Source organism: Rhinatrema bivittatum, chromosome 9 (genome assembly GCF_901001135.1).
Source record: "Rhinatrema bivittatum chromosome 9, aRhiBiv1.1, whole genome shotgun sequence".
Taxonomy (NCBI): domain Eukaryota; kingdom Metazoa; phylum Chordata; class Amphibia; order Gymnophiona; family Rhinatrematidae; genus Rhinatrema; species Rhinatrema bivittatum.
The window spans coordinates 196,829,835-196,852,616 of record NC_042623.1 but is presented as its reverse complement, the minus strand read 5'-3'; the positions used below and the strand labels follow the sequence as shown (position 1 = coordinate 196,852,616).

The window sequence follows — 22,782 nt, the reverse complement described above, 5'->3', positions numbered from 1 at the left end:
TTATAAATATAACACATATAACATAGTAGATGATGGCAGATAATGACCACTTGGTCTGCCCAGTCTACCCAGACACTTCTGCCTACATTTTTCTATACATCGGGGTCAATTTTCCAAAAATGTTCATTGCTTCATTTTGGTGACTTAATTTTAGGCACCTAAATATAAGTGAATTTCAACCAAATTTAGGGCCTCATTTTCCAATATCGCACGGTATCGCATGCGATACCAAAAAGGGGTGTTACCTTATGCTAATAAGCATGTGTATTGCAAAATGCTCTTAGCACAAGTTGCACTATTAACCGAATTTGGGCTACATTGCCAGTATATATCATGGTTCAGCCTGTTTCAGAGGAGAGAGAGAGAGAGAGAGAGAGAGAGAGAGAGAGAGAGAGAGAGAGAGAGAGAGAGAGAGAGAGAGAGAGAGAGAGAGAGAGAGAGAGAGACTTGCTATAGTGCCTCTTCCCTAGACAGGTATTTGTATCCCTATGGGAGGCCCACCTAATAACTCGAGGTGGGGATTAGGTATGAGTGTAGGGGGTTGGGGGCCACTTTCACATTCAACGTGAGACGTACGAACAGAACAGTGGTCTCTTGTGAAGATTTGATGGCCTTCGGAGTGAGGAAACTCACTTCAAGATGAGATTTGGACAATGTTCTCTCCACCTAGCTTGTTGTTGCCCAGGTAGAGTGTCCATCAAGCTAGGTGGAGAGAACATTGCCCAAATCTCATCTTGGAGTGAGTTTCCTCACTCCGAAGGCCATCAAATCTTCACAAGAGACCACTGTTCTGTTCGTACGTTGAATGTGAAAGTGGCCCCCAACCCCCTACACTCATACCTAATCCCCACCTCGAGTTACTAGGTGGGCCTTCCATAGGGATACAAATACCTGTCTAGGGAAGAGGCACTCTAGCAAGGCTCTCTCTCTCTCTCTCACAACAGGATGTCCAGAAACATTGTGAACCACGATAAACCTTTACCGGCCTCTAGTGCACAACGTACTGCAAATGAAAGAGGTGTAGCTATGAGCCGTGCTAACACTGCGGCACACGATAACTCTTTCTTACTTTACATATGCTCCGCCCCCTGAATACAAAATTAAAAATTCACAAATCGCGTTAACAGCTGTTAGCGTGATTATCTCCCATGGTAACTCCTTGGAAAATGACCCCCTTAGGGACTTAAATTTGCAGCTGAAAATATCCCTAAATTTAAGCTGCTGAAACTTAGGGATCCTAAATTTTCACCTGAAATTCATTTGCCTGAATATATTCATTTTGATTAGATGCTTAGAGGTGAAAATCAGTGGTAAGCGCCTAACTTTAAACTTTTTTTTTCTCTACGTTAACACTATCCCGATAGCCACTCACATTTCAGGCCTCAAAATTTAAGTACCTAGTGAAAATAGGCCCTAAATTTAGGGACTCGACTCTAGTCAGTTTTCAAAGAGGCTGATTTAGGTGTCTAACTCCCTGAGGGGTCAAGTTATAAAAATTGCTAACATGTATTTACACATTGTTAGTAAATAGGACCCTTTGAAAACTGACCCTCTTCTCTATTTTAGGTCTCAGCTGGAATAAGAAATATTACTAAGTAAATAAAAAAGCACATAATGTAAACATATCCGTCATTACTGAATTTTCCTAACGTCACAATATAGCAGTGGTAATTTTCTAAATAAAATAGGTCACAGGTTGGGTTCAGCAGCAGCCTCTGCCTTCTACTTTTTCCCAATGGGGATAAGGAAGCAAGGTAAAAAAAAAAAACTTTATTAGCTGGTGACCTTGACAGAAATGATCACTACAAAGTAGAATAAAATCGTCCATGATATGTTTCATTCTCATTACATTCTAGTGAATGCCTTTCATGAAGAAAAGGAGCCCTAGAAAAATGCATTATTACTGACTTGCATTTATTGTACTTTTCCTGTGACAAATTACTGGCTGTACACAAGAGGACTGAATGTACTTTTTAATGGATTTTATTATATTTTATATTGTATTAGTTTCATTTCATTTATAGAAACAGAGAAATGTGACAGCAGAAAAAGACCATATGGCTTATCTATTCCTCCCGTCCACATCAACTAATTCAGCTTTACAATCCGTACTCTCTCTCAGAGATTCCCCTGTGTATATCCCATGCTTTCTTGAATTCATGTATTGTTCCTGTCTCCACCGCCTCCGTGGAGAGGCTGTTCCATGCATCCATGACCCCCTCTGTAAAGAAATATTTCCTTGTGGCCTCTATGCCACAGAAAGGTATATGGAGGCTGACTATGTTAGCAGGAGTGCATGTGAAGTAGAGGTTTCTTTTTGCAATGAGACCTGGGTGCTATAAATCTGTTAACCTCTCTAAATAAGCGTCTGCTGGAATTGCACAGGATGTGCACAGAGGCCAGGGGTCAGTTGGAAGTAAGAGAAAAATCTTCCAGAGCCCTGGGTCATCTTCACTGTCAAGAGGTGTTGTCTATCCCTCTGACAGACAAGAGGGGTACATCCCCACAAGGGCCTGGTAATGAGGAGAGATAATAAAAAGCCCTTGCTCTCCTAAGTCAGGAGCTGCTGGTGATTTCAAGGAAAAAGATTTGGATGGAGCTGTGATCCTCATCCAGGATCTCAGAAGGGAACAGCCAGGAGTACAGGGAGTTTCCACTAAAAATTGCCAGAGGTTTGAGAGCAGAGGAGAAAGGAGTAAAGAGTGCAATGCAGCCTGGAAGTTAACAGAGTAAAAGATAAAAACTGCCTTAAGCAAAGCAGAAACTCATCTGTGCCAAGAAGCCAGACTGTGCAGAGGGAACTTGTTTTGGGGCTTAGAGGATCCTGATGCTGCACCGGAGGGATTTTTCCTTGAACTGAGCAGGACATTTTATGAGTAATTGCTTTGCTAACTAAAGGGGTTATTTTCCATCTCGTGTTATGGCCTTCTCGCATGCGTTAAAAGGCCTTTTCGCATGCTAAAAATGCCTTAACGCATGCGAAAAGCACCATAACACATGTTGCGATGCTAATTTTTAAAAGGGGAGGAGTTGAGGAAGAGATTTTAGGAAACGTGAGCTGGCTTCGCGAAGCCATATCCCACAGTTTTAACGCCGAAAATAACGACACCTTTTTCATTGGCGTTAAGTAGTGTGATGCGCCCATAACACAAATTGCGATTTGGGCATTTTTAAGCTGGGGAAGGATTGAAGGAGGGCCCTGAGATGAGAGAGTGAGAGAGTGAATGTGAGAGAGAGAGCTTATGTGAGAGAGAGAGTTTCTGGGGGTGGCACCCTATTATACAGCTATTTATGCTACTATAGGAGGCCCACCTAGTAACTCGAGGTGAGCTTTAGGTAGTAGTGTAGGGATTAGGGACCACTTTGACATGCAGAGTGAGACGTACGAACAGAACAGTACACTTATGAAGATTTGATGTCCTTTGGAGTGAGGAAACTCATACAAAGATGAGATTTGTACAATGTTCTCGCAACAATGTTCTGTTTGTACGTCTCACTCTGCATGTCAAAGTGGCTCCTAATCCCTACACTACTACGTAAACCTCACCTCGAGTTACTAGCTGGGCCTCCTATAGAGATATAAATAGCAACTACTAGAAGGGGCTTATAGCTAGTGTCTCTCTTTTTCTCTCTTTTCCCCCACAGTGGTTGCAGGTAGGAACTGCAATAATTGTGGTATTACTCCAAAGTGTGTAAAAGGTATCAGACTCTGCAGTAATACCTATGTAAACCGCTCAGATAGCACACATTGTGATAAATAGGCTATTATCATAAAACATGCCCCTCTTCCTTTTGCATGCAATAGTTTGATGAATCTAGCCCTAAGAGAGTACCAGGCTAGTTCTCCAAGGACAAGCAGGATGTCAGTTCTCACACTTGGGCTCCATCATCTGACTGGCACTCTGAGCATGCTGCACACCAGGTGTCTCTTCTTTTCCATGAAGCTGTTTTCTTGCGGACGCAGAGCTTGCGCTTCTTTTTGGCAGTTTTTTGCTACTATTGAAGTTTTTCCCTTTCACGCATCACATAGGGTCCCTCGATTCTTCTTTGGGTCCTTTTCTGTTGTCTGGTAAGTCCTTCATACTCTTGCAGTTGATTGTCAACAGCTTCCTTCTCCAGAATCCGCCGACTATTGACCGCTCGCCACGTACTTTTTACTGTGGCATCGACTGGCTTCCACCAGTGCCCCAATGCCCCAAGACTATATCCATCACAGACCCCCATGAGGTCTGCATCCTCTGCCTGGGGGCATCACATGATGTCCGTGATTGTGATCTATGTGCCTAGATGATCTCCAAGGGTCGTTGGGCCTGTCTTGACAAAATGGAAAAATTATTCGAGTCAAAAAAGTCGAATCCATCTTCAGCCTCGGGACCTTCACCCTGCTCAGAAAGGAGATCCCGGTCTTGACTCCATCGGGATGGCTCCCTCTACCGTTTTCCGGCTCCGATCTAGGGGCCAGAGACTGACCATGGTCTTTGTTGTCCCGTTCACGGCCGGGATCCTCGCTATCACCATCGGTTCTGGGCAAGGACCATGGTGACCATTGAGAAAGGTCGAAGAAACATCATCATCGATCTTCATTGTCTTCCAAGCCAGACCATGGACAGGCATTGATGTCTGTTCCTCCTACGAAGTGGTCTAGAGCAGAGGAAGCGATTCCCTCTGACCCTTCCGATGTCTCCACCGACACCAGTGGAGGACTCTGTGCCCCTCTGTACTCCAGGGGACCTCCCGATTCTGCCTTCTCCTCCTCAACCCATCTTATACACAGCTGCCTATGAGGAGTTAGAGGCGGGTGCAGTTCGCAGTCGGCTTGGTCCTGCAGGGCTTCGAGCCTCCGCTTCCATCAGGACCGCCACCACCGCAAGAGCTTACCACACTGGTGCTTGTGTCATTATTGCAATGGCTTGTTATGCTGCTCGGTGTTAAGAGCATAAGAACATGCCATACTGGGTCAGACCAAGGGTCCATCAAGCCCAGCATCCTGTCTCCAGCAGTGGCCAATCCAGGCCATAAGAACCTGGCAAGTACCCAAAAACTAAGTCTATTCCATGTTACTGTTGCCAGTGATAGCAGTGGCTATTTTCTAAGTCAGCTTAATTAATAGCAGGTAATGGACTTCTCCAAGAACTTATCCAATCCTCTTTTAAACACAGCTATACTAACTGCACTAACCACATCCTCTGGCAACAAATTCCAGAGTTTAATTGTGCGTTGAGTAAAAAAGAACTTTCTCCGATTAGTTTTAAATGTGCCACATGCTAACTTCATGGAGTGCCCCCTAGTCTTTCTATTATCCGAAAAAGAAAATAACTGATTCACATCTACCCGTTCTAGATCTCTCATGATTTTAAACACCTCTATCATATCCCCCCTCAGTCGTCTCTTCTCCAAGCTGAAAAGTCCTAACCTCTTTAGTCTTTCCTCATAGGGGAGCTGTTCCATTCCCCTTATCATTTTGGTAGCCCTTCTCTGTACCTTCTCCATTGCAATTATATCTTTTTTGAGATGCGGTGACAGAATTGTACACAGTATTCAAGGTGCGGTCTCACCATGGAGCAATATAGAGGCATTATGACATTTTCCATTTTATTCACCATTCCCGTTCTACTGACGCAGCCAGCACCGATGCCCCAAATCTCTTTGTGGCCTAAGGGAGCATCACCGCCAGTGCCACCGGGCCTCATCTCGGTGAGCGACTCCTCAGATTAGGAAGGGCCATCGGATTTGGTGGCATTTCGGGGGCGCATAATATTCCAGCACTCCCTGGCTCCCTCAGCGCCATTGAGGTCAATGCCGTTGGTGCCCACAGTTCCCCTGCTCCCCAGCACCTTTGGATCCATCAGTGCCCCTGCGGCCTTGAGGCCCACCAGTGCCTTCGGTTCCTCCCTCAGTGCCTTTGAGGCCCATGCCTCGGACACAGCTGGGTCTTTGACCCCCCACGCCTCCGGAGGGATGCAGTGAAGAGGAGGCCCCTTATGACCCCTGGGAAGGGGAGGCTTCCATGTCCTCCATTGAGGAATCAGAGGATCTCCCTTCCGAGCCCTCTCCACCAGAGGAGCGGCGAAAATTTCCCCTGGAGGATCTCTCCTTTGTGGGGTTTGTTAAGGCCATGACAGAATCGGTGCCTTTCCAGTTTCTAACTGAGCAAGATGCTGCACCGAAGGAGGTGGTGGTAGTACCTGTCCATGACATATTCAAGGAGTTGGTTGCATGCCTTTGGGATGCCCCTGGTTAATCGTAACACGGAGGCAGTATACCTAGTGCAGCCTTCCACCAGTTTTGAGCATCATCAGCTTGGTAGAATCAGCCCTGAAGAAGGCAAAGAGGATCTGCACCTATACCTTAGCGCCCCTCCCAGGGCAGGAGCATAGAGCCCTTGATGCTCTGGGCCGCCGGATGTTTCAGGGCGCAATGTTAACTGCCCGAATTGCTTGTTACCAATTATATATGGGTCAATACTCCCAAAACCTGTGGAAATAGGCCCTGGAGTTCAGTGAACGCCTGCCACAGGAATTCCAGGAGGATATCCAAAAGATCGTACAGCAGGGCCTTGAGTGTGACAAGCACGAAGTTCGCTCCACTTATGAAATCTTCGAGACAGCCATGAGAACCGCTGTGGCTACATGCCTCAGATTTATTTCCTGAAATTCAGGGCTGCCTGGCTGATTTGCCATGTACGGGGGAAAATCTGTTTGGAGACAGAATTAAGGAGACAGTGGCACAGCTGAAGCACTGCTAAAGAAGCCCCAACAACAATACCCGAAGAGACCTTTTTATTGGCTGCAAAAATACTACCCGCCAGCACCAAGGTCCAGGGCTTATCGGCCTACTCCCAGGGCAAGGTCAAGACAACCTCGACCACCCCGGACAACCACAATTCCACTGCAGAACCCCTTCATGGGGTTTTGACTGGCGGCCAGGGAGCATGACCCAAACTTCTCCACAGGACGCCATCTCCCCCCCCTTCCCCCCGCCCCCCGGTTGGAGGTCAGCTTTAGCTGTTCACAGACTGATGGACCTCGATCACATCGGACCTTTGGGTCCTTTCCATCGTGCGTCAGGGTTACAAGTTGCATTTCCATCAACTTCCACTCTGCTCACCTCTGTGTCCTTGGTGGAGAGCAACAGGGGATTTACAGGTGCTTTGGATAGAGCTCTCCGCCCTTGTACGGGCTCATGCGGTCAAACCCGTTCCGCCCAGTCAGAAGGGCGAGGGGTTCTATTCCAGGTATTTTCTAATCCCCAAGAAAACGGGCAGCCCCCAACCTATTCTGGACCTGAGAGCCTTAAACAGTTTTTTGGTGAAGGAAAAGTTCAAAATGGTCTCACTGGGCACCCTGATCCCCCTTCTCAAAGCGGGAGACTGGCTCTGCTCCCTCGATCTAAAAGACTCGTACGCCCATATTCCCATCTTTCAGAGGGATTGGCAGTACCTACGATTCCTGGTAGACAGGAATCATTATCAGTATCATGTTCTGCCCTTTGGCCTGGCATCTGTGCCCTGTGTCTTTACCAAATGTCTGGCAGTTGTTGGAGCCCATCTTCGAAAATGGGGGATTCACGCTTTCCTGTACCTGGATGATTGGCATATCAAGAGCTACTCTCGACAAGGGGCACAGAGTGCCACATGCATCACCATCCAAACTTTGGACATCCTGGGATTACTGATCAACTATCCAAAATCCCACCTCCAACCGTCCTTACAACTGGACTTCATCGGAGCTCAACTGGACATGGTCCAGGCGAAGGCTTTTCTGCGCTGGGACAGGGTGGAGACCCCTGTGGCTCTTGCTCAAGAGGTCTCCGATTGCCCTCATGTCTTGGCACACCAATTCCTCCAATTGCTGGGCCACATGGCAGTGACAGTGCATGTCACCCCCTTTTCTCGGCTGGACATGCGCAGAGCACAGTGGATGTTGAGTTCTCAATGGTGTCAGGCTATTTAAGACCTGAATGCTCAGGTTCTAATCATGCCATTGTTACAACATTCTCTCCAATGGTGGGCAACCCCCTCAAATCTGGAGCAGGGATATCCCTTTTGGAGCCCTCAACCCCAGGCCACTCTCATCACCGACGTATCTCGGACAGGGTGGGGTGCACATGTTCTGGGCTTCACTCCCAAGGGTTTTGGTCTGCGCAGAAATTGCAGCTCTAGATCAATCTTTTGGAGTTGCAAGCAATTCGGTATGCCCTACAGGTGTTCCAAGAGCAGCTCCTGAACAAGGTGGTTCTTGTTCAGACCGACAATCAGGTAGGCATGTGGTATTTGAACAAACAGGGGGGAGCAGGGTCCTTCACCCTCTGTCAGGAGGCAGTCCACATTTAGTCATGGGTCTTCGACAATGGCATCACCCTCAGGGCAGTGTACCTTCTGGAGGTGGACAACACCCTAGCATTCCGGCCTCACGAATGATCCTTCAGTCAGCAAACCAGATCTTTCGCTCCTGGGGGACGTCAGACATAGACCTCTTTGCCTCCTTGAAAAACAGGAAAGTGCACAGCATCTGCTCCTTAGGCTGGAGGAGCGGCGGATTGATGGCAGATGCCTTTTCGATCCACTGGGGTGCTGGGCTGCTGTACACTTACCCTTCCCTTCCTCTCATATCAAAAGCGCTCCAGAAGTTGCAGCAGGATCAGGGTTCCATGAGCCTGATTGCCCCTTTCTGGCCCCATCAGGTCTAGTTATATTTGTTCGATGTAAAGCGCCACCCCAGGCGTCTGTTTGCGTTACACTGTGAACCGATGTGATATCATTGATGAATGTCGGTATATAAAAACTTTAAATAAATAAATTAAATAATAATAAATAGTTTCTGACTCTTCAGGACCTGGCTTTGCGCCCCCTGTTCCGATTGGGGATGGCTCCGGACCTAATCACCCAGGGCAGGCTCCACCACCCCAACCTACAATCCCTGGCTCTCATGGCTTGGATGTTGACCGGGTGACTGTGCAGGCCCTCGGGCTTTCGGAAGAGGTATCGCGTGTTCTTCTGGAGTCCAGAAAACCTTCCACCAGGAAATCTTATAATCTAAAATGGAAAAGGTTTTCATCTTGGTATGAGGGACGAAGTCTGGATCCCTTCTCTTGCTCCCCTCTCGCATTCTTAGACGACCTGTTGTCCCTCTCCAAATCTGTCCTACAGACTAGGTCAGTGAGGGTTCACCTCAGTGCCATTGGGGCATACCATCGGGGTATGGGTGACACCACAATTTCTTCCTATCTGCTCATGGGATGATTTATGAGGGGCTTATTACAACTAAAACCCCCCACTCACCCTCTGGTAGTTTCCTGGGATCTCAATGTAGTCCTGTCATAACTCATCAAAGCTCCGTTTGAGCCATTGTGATCTTGCGACCTAAAGTACCTTTCTTAGAAGGGTATCTTCTTGGTCGTGGTTACATCAGCTCGCAGAGTCGGTGAACTGCAAGCTTTGGTGTCATAGCCACCTTATACAAAGTTTTGTCACGACAAGTTGGTCCTGCGAACACACCCGAAGTTCCTTCCCAAGGTGGTTTCAGAGTTTCATCTTAACCAATCTATTGCAGTGCCTTCTTTTTTCTCAAGACCTCACATTCACCAGGGTGAGAGTGCTCAACACACACTGGATTGCAAAAGGGCGTTGGCATTTTACTTGAAATGGACAGCGCTTCACCGCATCTCCACTCAGCTTTTTTTTTTTTTTTTACTGACAATTTTTATTAGGTTATGTAATACACAACAGAGTATATAACGCAGCAAAATACAACAAGTCAACACATCAGAAACAGTAAGAAAAACTCTGCATCGTATACCCCCCCACCCCAGCATCCCTCCCCTCCCTCCCAACCACCATGTGCTCATTGATATAAAGTTCGAAATCCAGGAACATTGGCACAGCAAAAAGTGAGAAATCATCCTAAGAGAACAAGAAATACAGGTTACCAACTAAACACAATCGACAGTGCTTAAAGTCTTAGCCAGGCCTGACAATGCTTGTTGTTTCTCCCATTGCAAATAAGGGGACCATACTGCTTGGAATTTGGAGGTGTCCGCGTGAAGTTCCGCTGTAATCGCAGCCATCTGGCAGGAGTAGTGGACCTTATGCTGTACCAGCCGTAGTGAGGGTACGTCCGCTAGTTTCCAAGAGCGGGCTATGACCAATCTGGTTGCAATAAAGACTTGATGACAAAATAATATTTGAGTTTGTCTGATATGTAAGGGTGGATGATGAAGAAGCATAAAACTAGCCTTGAGTACCCCTGAAACTCCCTGTAGGTTCTCCACCCATTTCGCCACTGCAGCCCACAAGTCCTGCACTTTTGTGCATTGCCACCAAATATGAAAAAAGGTGCCAAGCTGTCCACAACCCCTCCAACAGTGTGGGTCCAGATGAGGATATCTGCGCTGCAAAAGCTGAGGTGTTAGGTACCAGCGAGTTATCATTTTGTAACAATTTTCCTGGAAGAGTGCCGACACGGAACATCGGCGTGCCTGTTGGTAGATATGTGACCAGTCCTTTTTTGTAAGCGTCAATCCCAAATCACGCTCCCACTGGCCCACATGCGGGAAAGGGCTCTCATCGGTGTGAGCTAGTAAAGCATAAATTTTGGAGATCATCCCGCAAGTTTTATCTGCTGCGGCACAGAGGTCCTCAAAAGGGGATTTTCCCTGTTTAATGGATCCCAAGATGCAAGGCGAACGAAGAAAATGAAGAATCTGATTCCCGGCCAGAAAATCAGAAGAGGGTAATTTGTAAAGAGCTTGTAGCTCCGGCCACGTCATCAGAGTCTCGCCTTTAAGCAAGTGTTCAATGCGTCGGATCCCCTTTCTTCTCCAGGCACCGAACACTCCATGTTGGCGGCCCACCGGGAATTGCAAATGGTGGTAGAGACCAGTGGAGTGATAGTATCCACGATCTCCCGTCAGTTTCACCTTCCATGCGTCCCATACTCGTAACGTAGTGTCCAGGGCTCCTGTTCTCAGCCCCATGGGCAGCCATGTATGTCGCGGTTGCCAAATGAGCTCCGTTAAGGGTGTTCCCCCAAGGACCTGTTCCTCAAAAGTGACCCATTGCTTGGGGGAGCGACGTCCATGAGCATCAGGAATAGCTTTCAATTGAGACGCCACATATAACCAGACTAAATTGGGTACACCCAGTCCTCCCCGATCGCGGGATTGGAACAATAAGCGTCGAGACACCCAAGGCGGGCGTTTACGCCACATAAAATCAAATAGGATCCTCTGCCAGGAGCGGAGTATTGCAGTAGAAATGAAAATAGGAATGGTGTAGAAATAATACAAAAAACGAGGAATAACATTCATTTTTACAATAGCCACCCGACCCAACCAGGAATATTGCCCCCTGTCCCAATGGTGGAGATCCTGCTTAATTTTGGTCAGTAATGGTAAATAATTGAGTCTAAAGAAATCAGATATCTGCGCTCCGATAGTGACCCCTAAATATTTCAACACCTTGGTGGCTATTTTAAAGGGGTAGCGCTGCGCCAGGTCTCCCATAATCTCAGGGGACGCATTGATATTCAATATCTCCGTTTTGTCCCTATTGATCTTGAAGCCCGACACCTCACCAAACTCCTGCAATTCCTCTGTAACTAAGTCGCTAAGGGTTCCAGGAACAGTGCAAATAGTAAAGGCGACAGGGGACAACCTTGTCGGGTCCCTCGTTTAACTGGGAAAAGCTCCCCATACCTCCCGTTAACCTTAATTCTAGCTCCAGGATCCTGATATAGGCACTGGATCCAACGTAGAAAACCAGGGCCGAAAGACATTTTTTCCAACGTGGCGAACAAAAAGTCCCAATGAACTAAGTCAAAGGCCTTTTCCGCATCAATGGCCATCAACACTAATGGGACCTGGGCAGTAGTGGCCCACCATATCGCATCAGTCACCTTTCGCACATTGTCAGCAGCAGTTCGCCGTGGTATGAACCCAACTTGATCAGTGTGAACCAACAAAGGGAGAATGGAGTTTAGCCTAGCCGCCAAAACTTTAGCAAAATTTTTAGATCGACATTGATCAAGGAGATAGGTCTATACGAACCGCACTGCGTGGGGTCCCTTCCCGGTTTTGGAAGGACAGTTATGCCCGCCACGTTGGAATGCAAGGGCAGTCTGGCTCCCTCCCGCAAGCCATTGAAAAAATCAGTCAGGGGGCCCGCTAAGTGTGTGCTAAATTTTTTATAATAGCCCCCGGAAAACCCGTCCAATCCAGGCGATTTTCCAGCCTTAAGGTCCTTTATGGCCTCCTGCACCTCTATAACTTGTATGGGAGAGTCTAAATAGCTTTGCTGGGACTTGGTCAGTGAGACCAGGGGTAGCGATGCAAGATATCGATCCACTTGTGCTGCAGTGATAGTGTGATCTTCCGCATAGAGCTGGGCATAATACTTAGTAAAACAATTACGTATATCCCTAGTCAGGGTGAGCATAGTGCCCTGCCTATCTCGCACCTTAGCAACAGTAGTTGAATAAATACGCTGCTTAAGCAACCTTGCGAGAAACCGCCCCGCTTTATTGTGGCCTTCGAAATAACGCTGTTTAGCTTGTAACATGGCATGGGCAATGTGTTCAGCGTCCAACGTATGTAATTCGGTGCGTTTAAGGCGAAGTCGCGCCAGGACATTACGTGTAGGGCATTGGGAGTGTAACCTAGTCAGCAATGCAATGTCACGCAAGAGAGCAGTTCGCTGTGCCTCTCTCTGTTTCCGCAAGGCAGAGAAAAGGGCCAGAAAATGCCCCCTCATGACCGCCTTAGAGCCCTCCCAAAAAATTCCCGCGTCCTGCACCGTCCCCTTGTTCAGAGTCAAATAATCTCTCAGGTGAGCTGTCAGGAAGTCGCTATGTTTGGGGTCTTTTAACAGTTCTTCCCGTAGTCTCCAAAACCAGAAGCCCGGGTCAGGATCAGTCAAGGTGACCGTGATCCACACAGGAGCGTGGTCGGACCATGTAATATCCCCAACACCGGTAGACATCACCTGATTCTGTACCCCCTTATCTACGAGCAGAAAGTCAAGTCGAGAATAAGTAGTATGGGGATTGGAATAGAAGGTGTAAGTACGAGACGTAGGATTCCGCTGTCGCCAGATATCAATGAGACACCAATCATGCATTAAATTCATCAAAGAGGACGTAGCTTTCCAGCTTCCTGCCTTTCTAGGGTGCGAGGAGTCGACTCTAGGGTTTCTCACCACATTATGGTCTCCACCCCATATTAGAAAACCCTCCGCATATGAGGACAACACAGTGTCCAAGTGTTGAAAAAAGAGATGTTGATCACTATTGGGTGCATACACACTGATAATGGTATACAAGCGATTATCCAACTGTATCTTTAATAATAAGAAGCGGCCCTCAGGGTCTTCAACATGCGATTTATATTCAAAAATGACTGATTGAGCCACAAGGATACCCACCCCCGCATATTTAGAGGTGGGAGAACTGGCAGCGAAATACCCATGAGGATAGCCCACAAAGCGCAATAAGTGTTCATGATGTTTTCTAGTATGGGTCTCCTGTATGAGTGCAATATCTACGCGTTGACGCCTCAGGTCTCGAAGGAGGTACTGTCTTTTTATGGGAGTATTAAGGCCCTTCACATTCAAAGACCAGATCTTCAATGCCATAGGGTAGGCCAGATATGCCTAAGATGACCCCACTGTTGTACCCGTTCTCTCTTGCCAGGCCCGGATCCCCCTGCATATGAAATAAACCAAACCAATTCCCCTGAGCACATGGATAGAAAACCCCCCTCCCCCCCCACTTCAATTCCCTGTATATCCCCCATTGGGATAACTCCTAAACCGGGGGTCTTAGTAACCAGTGAGTCAAGTCTCCCCTCCGGCCTGTAGATAGTAATACACAACTTTAAACCCAGCCAGAAGCCCATGTAACAAAACAGAACACGAAATTCGCTGACTATAGACAGCAAGGCTCAGCGCCACAAAACCTTACAGCTAGAAAAGAAGGAAAAGTACAAGTCCCTTCATCCAGGGGCTTCAGATGAGGGTGCGGATAGGTCTCCCGGAGGTGTTCTCCGTTGTCGTTCCAGGCGGCGCTTATTTCCAACCCGTTGCCAGCGCGGCGTCTTCGGAATGTTGGGCACCTGGGAATCATTGGTCGAAACAGCTGATGGTAGAGGAAACTGCAGCTTGGTGAAAACCTCCGTGGCCTCAGCTAAGGTTCGTAGGCGGTAGGAGCTCCCCTTCTCCTCAAATTGTAATCCAAAAGGGAATGTCCATTTGTAACGGATATTCCGGTCCCGCAGCGTGCCGGTAACAGAGCGGAATTCAAAGCGGCGGCGCATCGTGGAGGCCGCCAAATCCTGAAAAATGGAGATTTTGTGGCCCTCCCAGTTCCAGTCGCGCTGTTTGCGGGAGAGTGCGAACAACATTTCCCTTTCCTTATAGTTCTGAAGGCACACCAAAATGTCCCGTGGTTTTTCCGATGTTCTGGGTCCCAGGGTCCGGTGCGCCCTTTCAATATGAAATCCGGGGCCTGCAGCCTCGACCCTCTCCCCCTCGTGCACCGCCTCCCGCATTAAAAACTGAAAAATTTGAGTCACCACCGCCTCGCAGTCCTTGTAGCTCTCCGTTTCGGGAACGCCTCGGAGCCTCAAGTTATTTCGGCGAGACCGGTTTTCTAGGTCTTCCACCTTGTCAGCTAATTGGACTTGTTCCTTCAAGCTAGATTGGAGCGCGGCAGCCATTTTGTGTAGCGTGTCGTCGTGTCCCTCCACCCGAGTCTCCATCTCATCTACCCGGTATGCAAGGGCAGCTAAGTCTTCTCGGAGCTCAGTCATAGATTGTAAAAGTTCAACTTTGTGCTGCTTCATATCGGCCCGCAGACCGATGAACCAGTCCCGCATTTCCGCACGAGACGGTAACTCCGAGATCACCTCCGGGGCCGGGTGTTCGGCCGCCACGCCGGTGCTTGGGCCTGCGGCCGGATCCGTCTCGAGCGCCCGATTATCTGGCCCCGCTTTCGCGTACGTAAAACGCGCCAAATCGCATCCCGACTTCGGGTGTGCCATCCTGATATCTTAAGCTACCGGGTGTAGCAAACAAACGAAGCTGCAGCCGCGGGAAAGGAGGTTCTGGCCGGTTACAAAAATTATTTGCCGGGAGCTCACTAGTTAGGCGACCATTCCCACCGGTGACGTCAGCGCGCCCCCCCCTCCACTCAGCTTTTTGTCTCCTTCAACAAAAACAGATTGAGAGTCGTTTTCTCTAAGCAGACCTTATCCCATCGGCTAGCGGACTATATTGCTTTCTGCTATGCACAAGCGGACCTACAGATTGATGGACACGTCAAGGCTCACTCTGTATGTGCCATATCAGTCTCGGTGGCTCACTCGCGTGCAGTTCCCATTCACAGGATTTGCAGAGAGGCGACCTGGCATTCCCGCCACACATTCGCCTCACATTCGCCTCACATTATTGCCTGGACAAGGATGGCCGGCAGGACAGTTGTTTTGGACAGTCTATTCTCCATAATCTCTTCCAGCCATGAAAACCCAACTCTCCCTCCGTGGGCCCTATCCTTGGGTGCAGACCTGCTCCTCTGGCTACTGCAGCACTAGTGTTGTGCATGTTGGCACCTGTCCTCTGCTGCACATGATGGGAGCAGCCTTAAGCTATTTAATCATCCATGTGTGAGGACTACCATCCTGCTTGTCCTTGGAGAAAGCAGAGTTGTTTACCTGTAATGGGTGTTCTCCAAGGACAGCAGAATGTTGGTCCTCACAAAACCTGCCCGCCACCCTGCAGAGTTGGGTTTCTCTCAGTTTGATATTTTATTTTTTTGTGACCTCTATGTTATAAGACTGAAGTGGAACCCCATGTGGTTAGTGTCATGCTGGGCATGCTCAGTGTGCCAGACAAAGTTTTCCATGCCGAGCTCCATCAGATGATGTCATCCATGTGTGAGGCCTAACATCCTGCTGTCCTTGGAGAACACCTGTTACAGGTAAGCAACTCTGTTTTGTGCAAGGACTAAGAAAGAGGAGAAACAAAGTAACCAGAACTACTGTGTTGCTGTAAGAAGAAACTGTTATTTAAGGAGAGGAGCTATAAGAAAAAGAATTAAGGGGTCGATTTTTAAAGCAGCGTGTGCCCGTCCATGTGTGTGCGGTTCCCGGCGTGCGCACATGGATGCGCTGATTTTATGTGCACTTATGTTATAAAATCAGATGGCCGCACGCACATGCCCACCAGATTTTGAAATCCATGCAGGTGGGGCAAATGTTTGCTAACTACACACAGTGACGCAATTGGGCCTCCCCTAGTTCCCTCCAATTAAGGACTGGGAGGGAACTTCCCTACCCCCCTGCCTAACCTTCCTTCCCTTTCCCCTCTCCTCTCCACCCCCTAAACCTAACCTAACTTTCACCAAATTTTTTATTTTATTAGTTACTGCTCCTCTGGAGCAGCAGTAATTTCCGTGTGCTGGCTAGCCTCTGTCCCGCCTCGATCCTCCCTGCCCAGACCTTACTCCCAGGCCAGTCCCTTTGGAGAGGCCCAGCACTTGTGCACATATCTGGGTTTACACGCATGGTCGGGCTTGTTAAAAAATGCACGCTGTGTTCTCAAGGCCCGCACATAAACCCCCGTATTTACATGTGTAGGCCTTTGAAAATTTGTCCGTTAGATTTCTGGAACCGTGATCTCTTTTGATTTCTGCATCTACTTGAACTACCAATATCATTGGTTATCCTGCAGTAAATTATCTATTATTTGGAGAACAACTGGAGTCTGGAGAATGGTTTATTTATCGGGAGTGTTTTCAGCCTGGTACTGGCCCTGCAGGTTATCCTGCTCCCAGCTTACGGCCCCAGAGGTTAATTTCCCCATGGCTAGGAAGGTAACCCCTGGCAAAAGGGGGGAGGGGGGATTACATTTAAATTACTTCTCAGTCTAACTCCTTTCACCCCATTCCATGACCCCTAATTCTAGAGCCTCTCTTCTGTTGAAAGAGACCCACCTGCATGGAAACCTTGGAGATATTTAAATGTATGTCATATTTCCCGTCTTGCCTCTAGGCTATACATGTTTAGATCTTTGAAATCTGTGCCCGTATGCTTAAGAATAAAGACCACATCATTTTGATAGCCACCTTCTGGATTAACTCCAACTAGTTTATATTCTTTTGAAGGATATATTTATATAACAGCATAATAAGATCAACCTGCCCAGAGCAGCATACTTCATCATAAAAAAAATCAAACAATACAATTACAAATAGTAAACAGCACAACAATAAATACAATAAAATGATAACAATAACATTACTCCTATAATCAGCATTGTAACCCAAAACTCCATTAACCCATAAAAATCCCAGCTGTCACCCTTAACAATCAACCCAACACCCTAGTGTAGGGAGTTCAATATACAAATAGTTGTTAATTGTTTAAAAATTTAAAAACAATCTCTTTAAGTATTTGGATGTCGGTGTGGTCATTATGCTGCAGAAAAGGTAAATGAATATTTATAGTTAGTTTAGCAGTTGGAATATGCATAATATGGGCACCCTGGAATCATGGCCTTACAATAAAAATAATGCACATTCGAAATCATAAACAATTCAATACAAACTATTGGAATGAAAAGACCGCAGCCTTATTGCAAACAAAGTGGCACCTCATGCACCCAAGCATAACATTTAGCTGATATCCCACATCTTGCCCTAGTGAGCATTTGCCACACCCCAGCAAGATGCTCCACCTCCAAGCCATCCAGATTATAGGTACTTGCCAACCCAAGCTACCTCCATCTGAGATGCCAATGTGGCCCCAGCAAGGAGCCCACATTGATGTGACTGTGCTCACTCACATCTGAAACACTCTGAGTTCTACAATGTCAACCATTCAGCTCACCCAACTGATCTATTGACAGTTCTCTGCAAACAAACCAGCTCGGCTAATCTGCCCCAACCTTAACCAGCTGCAACAACCAAGAATATAAAAGAAAATAATACTAGAGGGAGGTGGGGAGGTTACAACCAACAATTGGGAAAACACATGCATTCCCACTCTCACTATCCCCCATAGGGCTACCTCTTTTCCCATGCTCCCCTGTAGCAAACCAGTTCAATGCATGGCCATCCCCTACATGATTTTGAAAGCTTTAGGGAAGCAAAAGGCCCCCTTTCCTCTCCCCCCCTCTGCAACACGGACATGGCAGCGCAAGGCCAAGCCAGGAACCCACATTATTTGGGCAATCTGGTCTCATCTGCCCTGCACATTAGACCCAGCATCATCCTGTATTATTCTAATCTTTTGCATGTGCAGCAGCAGCAGCAATGGGAGAATAGGCGACTAAGAATGTTTAAAAGGTTTGAGTGCATTCATCCTGGAGAGATTTATTTATACTTTATTTGTTGCGCCTGGAGGTGGACCCTTGTCCTGAGGCAGTGAGGAGCGGCTCCCTGGTTGGGCCCAGGAAGCACCTGCCACCAGGAGGCGGAGCACAGGAGGAGACAGAGGCTAGCTGGTGTTTCACCACTGGAAGCCCGAGGTCCCCCCGGTGGAGCCCTTGGGGACCCGGGCCACTTGGACTTAGGTGGGCCTGTCAGGGTCTCCCGGAAAGGAAGTATAGAAGTGTGCCCACCAGGATCAAGGGTGCGAGGTCGATGTCAAGACTGGAGGCTTGAGGAATCAATGAAGGCCAGAGCAGTGTCTGCGATGACAAGGCTAGGAGCAGGGCCAGGCTCAAGGAGGCGTGGTCAGTGATAGCAGGGGTCAACTTCCAAAGGTCAGTCCAAGAGTAGTCAGCCAAAGCAGGGGTCAGGTTCCAGACATCAGACGTGGTCAAGGAGGCAGGCAAAGGTTAGAATCCGGGCAGCGATCAGCGTAGTCAAGAACAGGCAGAGGTCAGTACCAGAGAGTCAGTCCAAGAGGTTCTACCTGAGGGAACGCAGGAACAGACAGATGCTGGATCAGAAGGACGCTGAAATAAGACTGGAACAAGCGATGAGACACTGAGGCAAACTAGTACACACACACGGTGTCGACCCGATTGCCAAGGCAAGGAAGTGCAGGCAGGGACTTCCTGATATACTGTGCTCAATCAGGGCGCGCCGAGGAGCTTGGACCTGCCCCTGGCCCTTTAAGGGGCCGGGCGGTCCGCGCATGCGCGCCTAGGGGCGGGGCTGACACCACCGAGGACGCCGAGCCCCGTCGTGAGGTCTGGTGTGCTGAGGAAGGCCCGGGACTGCCGCCATGGGACGCCGAGGCCTCGAGGAGCTAGCTGCAGCCGCGGGAGAGGCCGACCCAGGACCTGCTGAGGAGTTGGGAAGGTGTCCAGGCCCATGTGTGGGCCGAGCGCGGATGGGGCGCGCAACATTATTACTACTAATTGTCACCTAGGCTCATTTTTTTCAGTATTGAAAGCTGAAATTTTATTTCCTGATTGAATGGAAGTGAGGCAAATTTATAGTAAAGATAAAGACCTGATACAACTTAGTCAATGTTACAATACAATTATGAATTTGATTTTTAAAGAGTGCGAGATTGATGATCAAGCCTCACTGCTATTTTTGTATAATGTGATGCTTTCCTATTTCATTAGGGTATAATTTAGGGTGGTTCTTTTTCCTTTTTTCCCATGTTTTACTCCCCTCCCTAAATTTGCCCCCCCACCCCCATGACAGCATGCCTGGGTGATTCTGAAAAACCTGTTGGCCCTATAGCTGGTGGGACACTTCCACAGCACCATCAGTCTTTCCTCCCCCCCCCCCCCCCCCATGCTTGTGCATGTCACATCTGGAAAGCACCCATGCCTAACTGAGCCTAATCCTTGAATCCCTTGCATCTCAGCACCATGGAACCAACCCAAGATATGGTGAGGGCTGGTTTTCAGCACCTCTCTTGTTACTACTCTAATTTTAAAAAATGTGATCTCATTGTTATGCAGTAAAGGAAATTTTGACTTCAAAGAAGTTAGAATATAAGATTTGCCATATTGGGTCAGACCAAAGGTCCATCAAGCTCAGTATCCTTTTTCCAACAGTGGTCAATCCAGGTCCCAGGTACCTGCAGGATCCTAAGGGGCAGATAGATACCATGCTGCTTATCCCAGGGATAAGAACTGGATTTCTGCTACTCCACCATTAATAATGATTTGTGGACTTTGCCCCCAGAAACTTACCTAAACCCTTTTTTAACTCCAGTTACGCTAACAGCTTTCACAATATCATTTGGCAATGAATTCCAGAGCTTAATTAGGCATGGAATAAAAAAAATATTTTCTTCTATTTGTCTTAAATGTATCACCTAGTAACTTCATTGAAAGTCCCATGGTCATACTTTTTGAAAGTGTAAACAACTGATTTGTGTTTACCCCTTTCCCTACACTGATTAATAATACTCTTTCATATCTCCCCTCCTTAAACTGAACAGCCCTAACCTCTTTGGCCTTTCCTAGTAGGAGAATCATTCCATTCATATTGATCATTTTTTTCTGGATTCACAAATACAACCAATGAATCTTTGCAGGAGAGAGAGAGTGTGAGTGAGTGAGTGAGTGAGTGAGTGAGAGAGAGAGAGAGACTTCCTATAGTACTTATGCCCTAGACAGGTATTTGTATCCCTATGGGAGGGCCACCTAGTAACTCGAGGTGGGGATTAGGTATTAGTGTAGGGGGTTGGGGGCCACTTTCACATTCAACATGAGACCTACGGAAAGAACAGTGGTCTCTAGTGAAGATTTGATGGCCGTCGGAGTGAGGAAACTCACTCCAAGAAGAGATTTGGGCAACGTTCTCTCAACCTAGCTTGTTGTTGCCCAGGTAGAGTGTCCATCAAGCTAGGTTGAGAGAACGTTGCCCAAATCTCTTCTTGGAGTGAGTGTCCTCACTCCGACGGCCAGCAAATCTTCACTAGAGACCACTGTTCTTTCCGTAGGTCTCATGTTGAATGTGAAAGTGGCCCCCAACCCCCTACGCTCATACCTAATCCCCACCTCGAGTTACTAGGTGGCCCTCCCATAGGGATACAAATACCTGTCTAGGGCATAGGTACTATAGGAAGTCTCTCTCTCGCTCTCTCTCTCTCTCTGTGATAACCCTGTATTGCAAATGAAAGGGTTGTAGCTATGAGCTGTGCTACCACTGCAGCCATTTTGTCACACATAACTTTACATAAACTCCACCCCCTGAATACTAAATTAGGAATTTGCATTCACAAAGCATGATTTGCAAATTTAACTCCTTAGAAAATGACCCCCTATATCTTTTTTGAGATGCAATGACCAGAACTGCACACACAACTCAAGTGATAACAGAAGCATTATGATACTTTCTGCTTTATTCTCAATTCCTAGCATTCTATTTGCTTTCTTGGCCGCTACCACACACTGAACAGAGGATTTCAACATTATAGACCACAGTGACACCTAGATCCTTTTCATCATTGTTGACTCCTGTGGAACCTTACATTAAGTAGCTATAATATGGGTTGCTCTTCCCTATTTGCATCACTTTTTATTTGTCCGCATTAATGTTATTTGCCATTTGGATGCCCAGTTTCCCAGTCTTGCAAGATCCTCTTGCAATTTCTCACAATCCTCTTGTGATTTAACAACTTTAAATCATTTTGTATCATCAGCAATTTGAATTAATTCACTCATTGTTCCCTTCTCTAGTCCTTTTATGAATATGTTAAAAAAAAAAATAAAGCAGCAGCCCTAGTATATGAAAGAGTGCCCTGGATCACTCCACTATTCACCTTTCTCCCTTGAGAAAATTGACCAATTAGCTCTACTTGTTGCGGTCTGCACCGCTTCCTCTCCCTTGTGCCTGACCAGTGCCTACCTTCGCGGCTGGAGACGCCGCACTCCGCGACCCCAGGATACCAAGACGCCGATGGCTCCACGTGGCGTCCGCCATTTCCTGCCTGTCTCGCCGCGGCCTCGCGCGCGAGTGCGTTCACTTTGTGCGTCCAGCACCCGGAAGTCGAGCCCCGCCTGCGATGATGACGTCACACACCCAGGGCGATTTAACTGGCGCCCGGACGCCGTCTCATCGCCTTGCAACGAGGTTCACTACTGCCTTGTAGTTCTGAGTTGCGCATCGTCTTCACAGAGTTCCTGTCGCTGACCTTGGATTGCCTTGACTACGCTTTGCCTGCTGCCTGCCTCTGACCCTGGTTTGTTCCTGACCTCGCTTTGCCTGCTGCCTGCCTCTGATCCTGGTTTGTTCCTGACTACGCCTTGCCTGCCGCCTGCCCTGATCTTGGCCTGTTCCTGTTTGCCCAGCCTGCTGCCTGCCACTGATCTCGGCTCATCTCTGGTCCTGCTTCAGCCTTCAGCTTACTCCAGTTCCTGCTTGCTACGGAACCCATTCAAGGTTACAGCGTGCGCCAGCTCTTGCTCGTTACAGACTTTGTTTCAGGCTACGCCTGCTCCTGTTCCCGCTGGGCACAGTGACTCTGTTACTATCCTCCGCCTGCCTCAGTATCCGGTCTCCTGCCTACCAAGTACCTTTGGACTTCCTTGCTCTCACCCCTGTCACTGGACTCTCTCTATTGCCCAAGTCCCAAGGAGCCAGAACCCTACGGGCTCCTCCTGGGGGGTTCCTGGTTCCCGGGTGAACACCTCGAACCTCTGGATCCGCCTCCCGGCCTACCCTATCACTCGAGGTAGGTCGGCCCAAGGGTCCACTACTTCGCCTGCAGTATCAGACTGCAACAGTACTCTGTTTTCTATCTAATAACCAGTTCTCAGTCTACAATAGAACACTGCCTCCTATCCCATGACCTTTTAATTTCCTCATGAGGTATTTT

General features: G+C 47.9%; 1 protein-coding gene across 1 annotated transcript in view; it reads left to right on the top strand.

Moving 5' to 3' along the window:
• The window catches only part of DNER (delta/notch like EGF repeat containing), a 653,505-nt gene that overhangs the window by 316,668 nt on the left and 314,055 nt on the right, over positions 1-22,782 (top strand). The window lies entirely within an intron of this gene.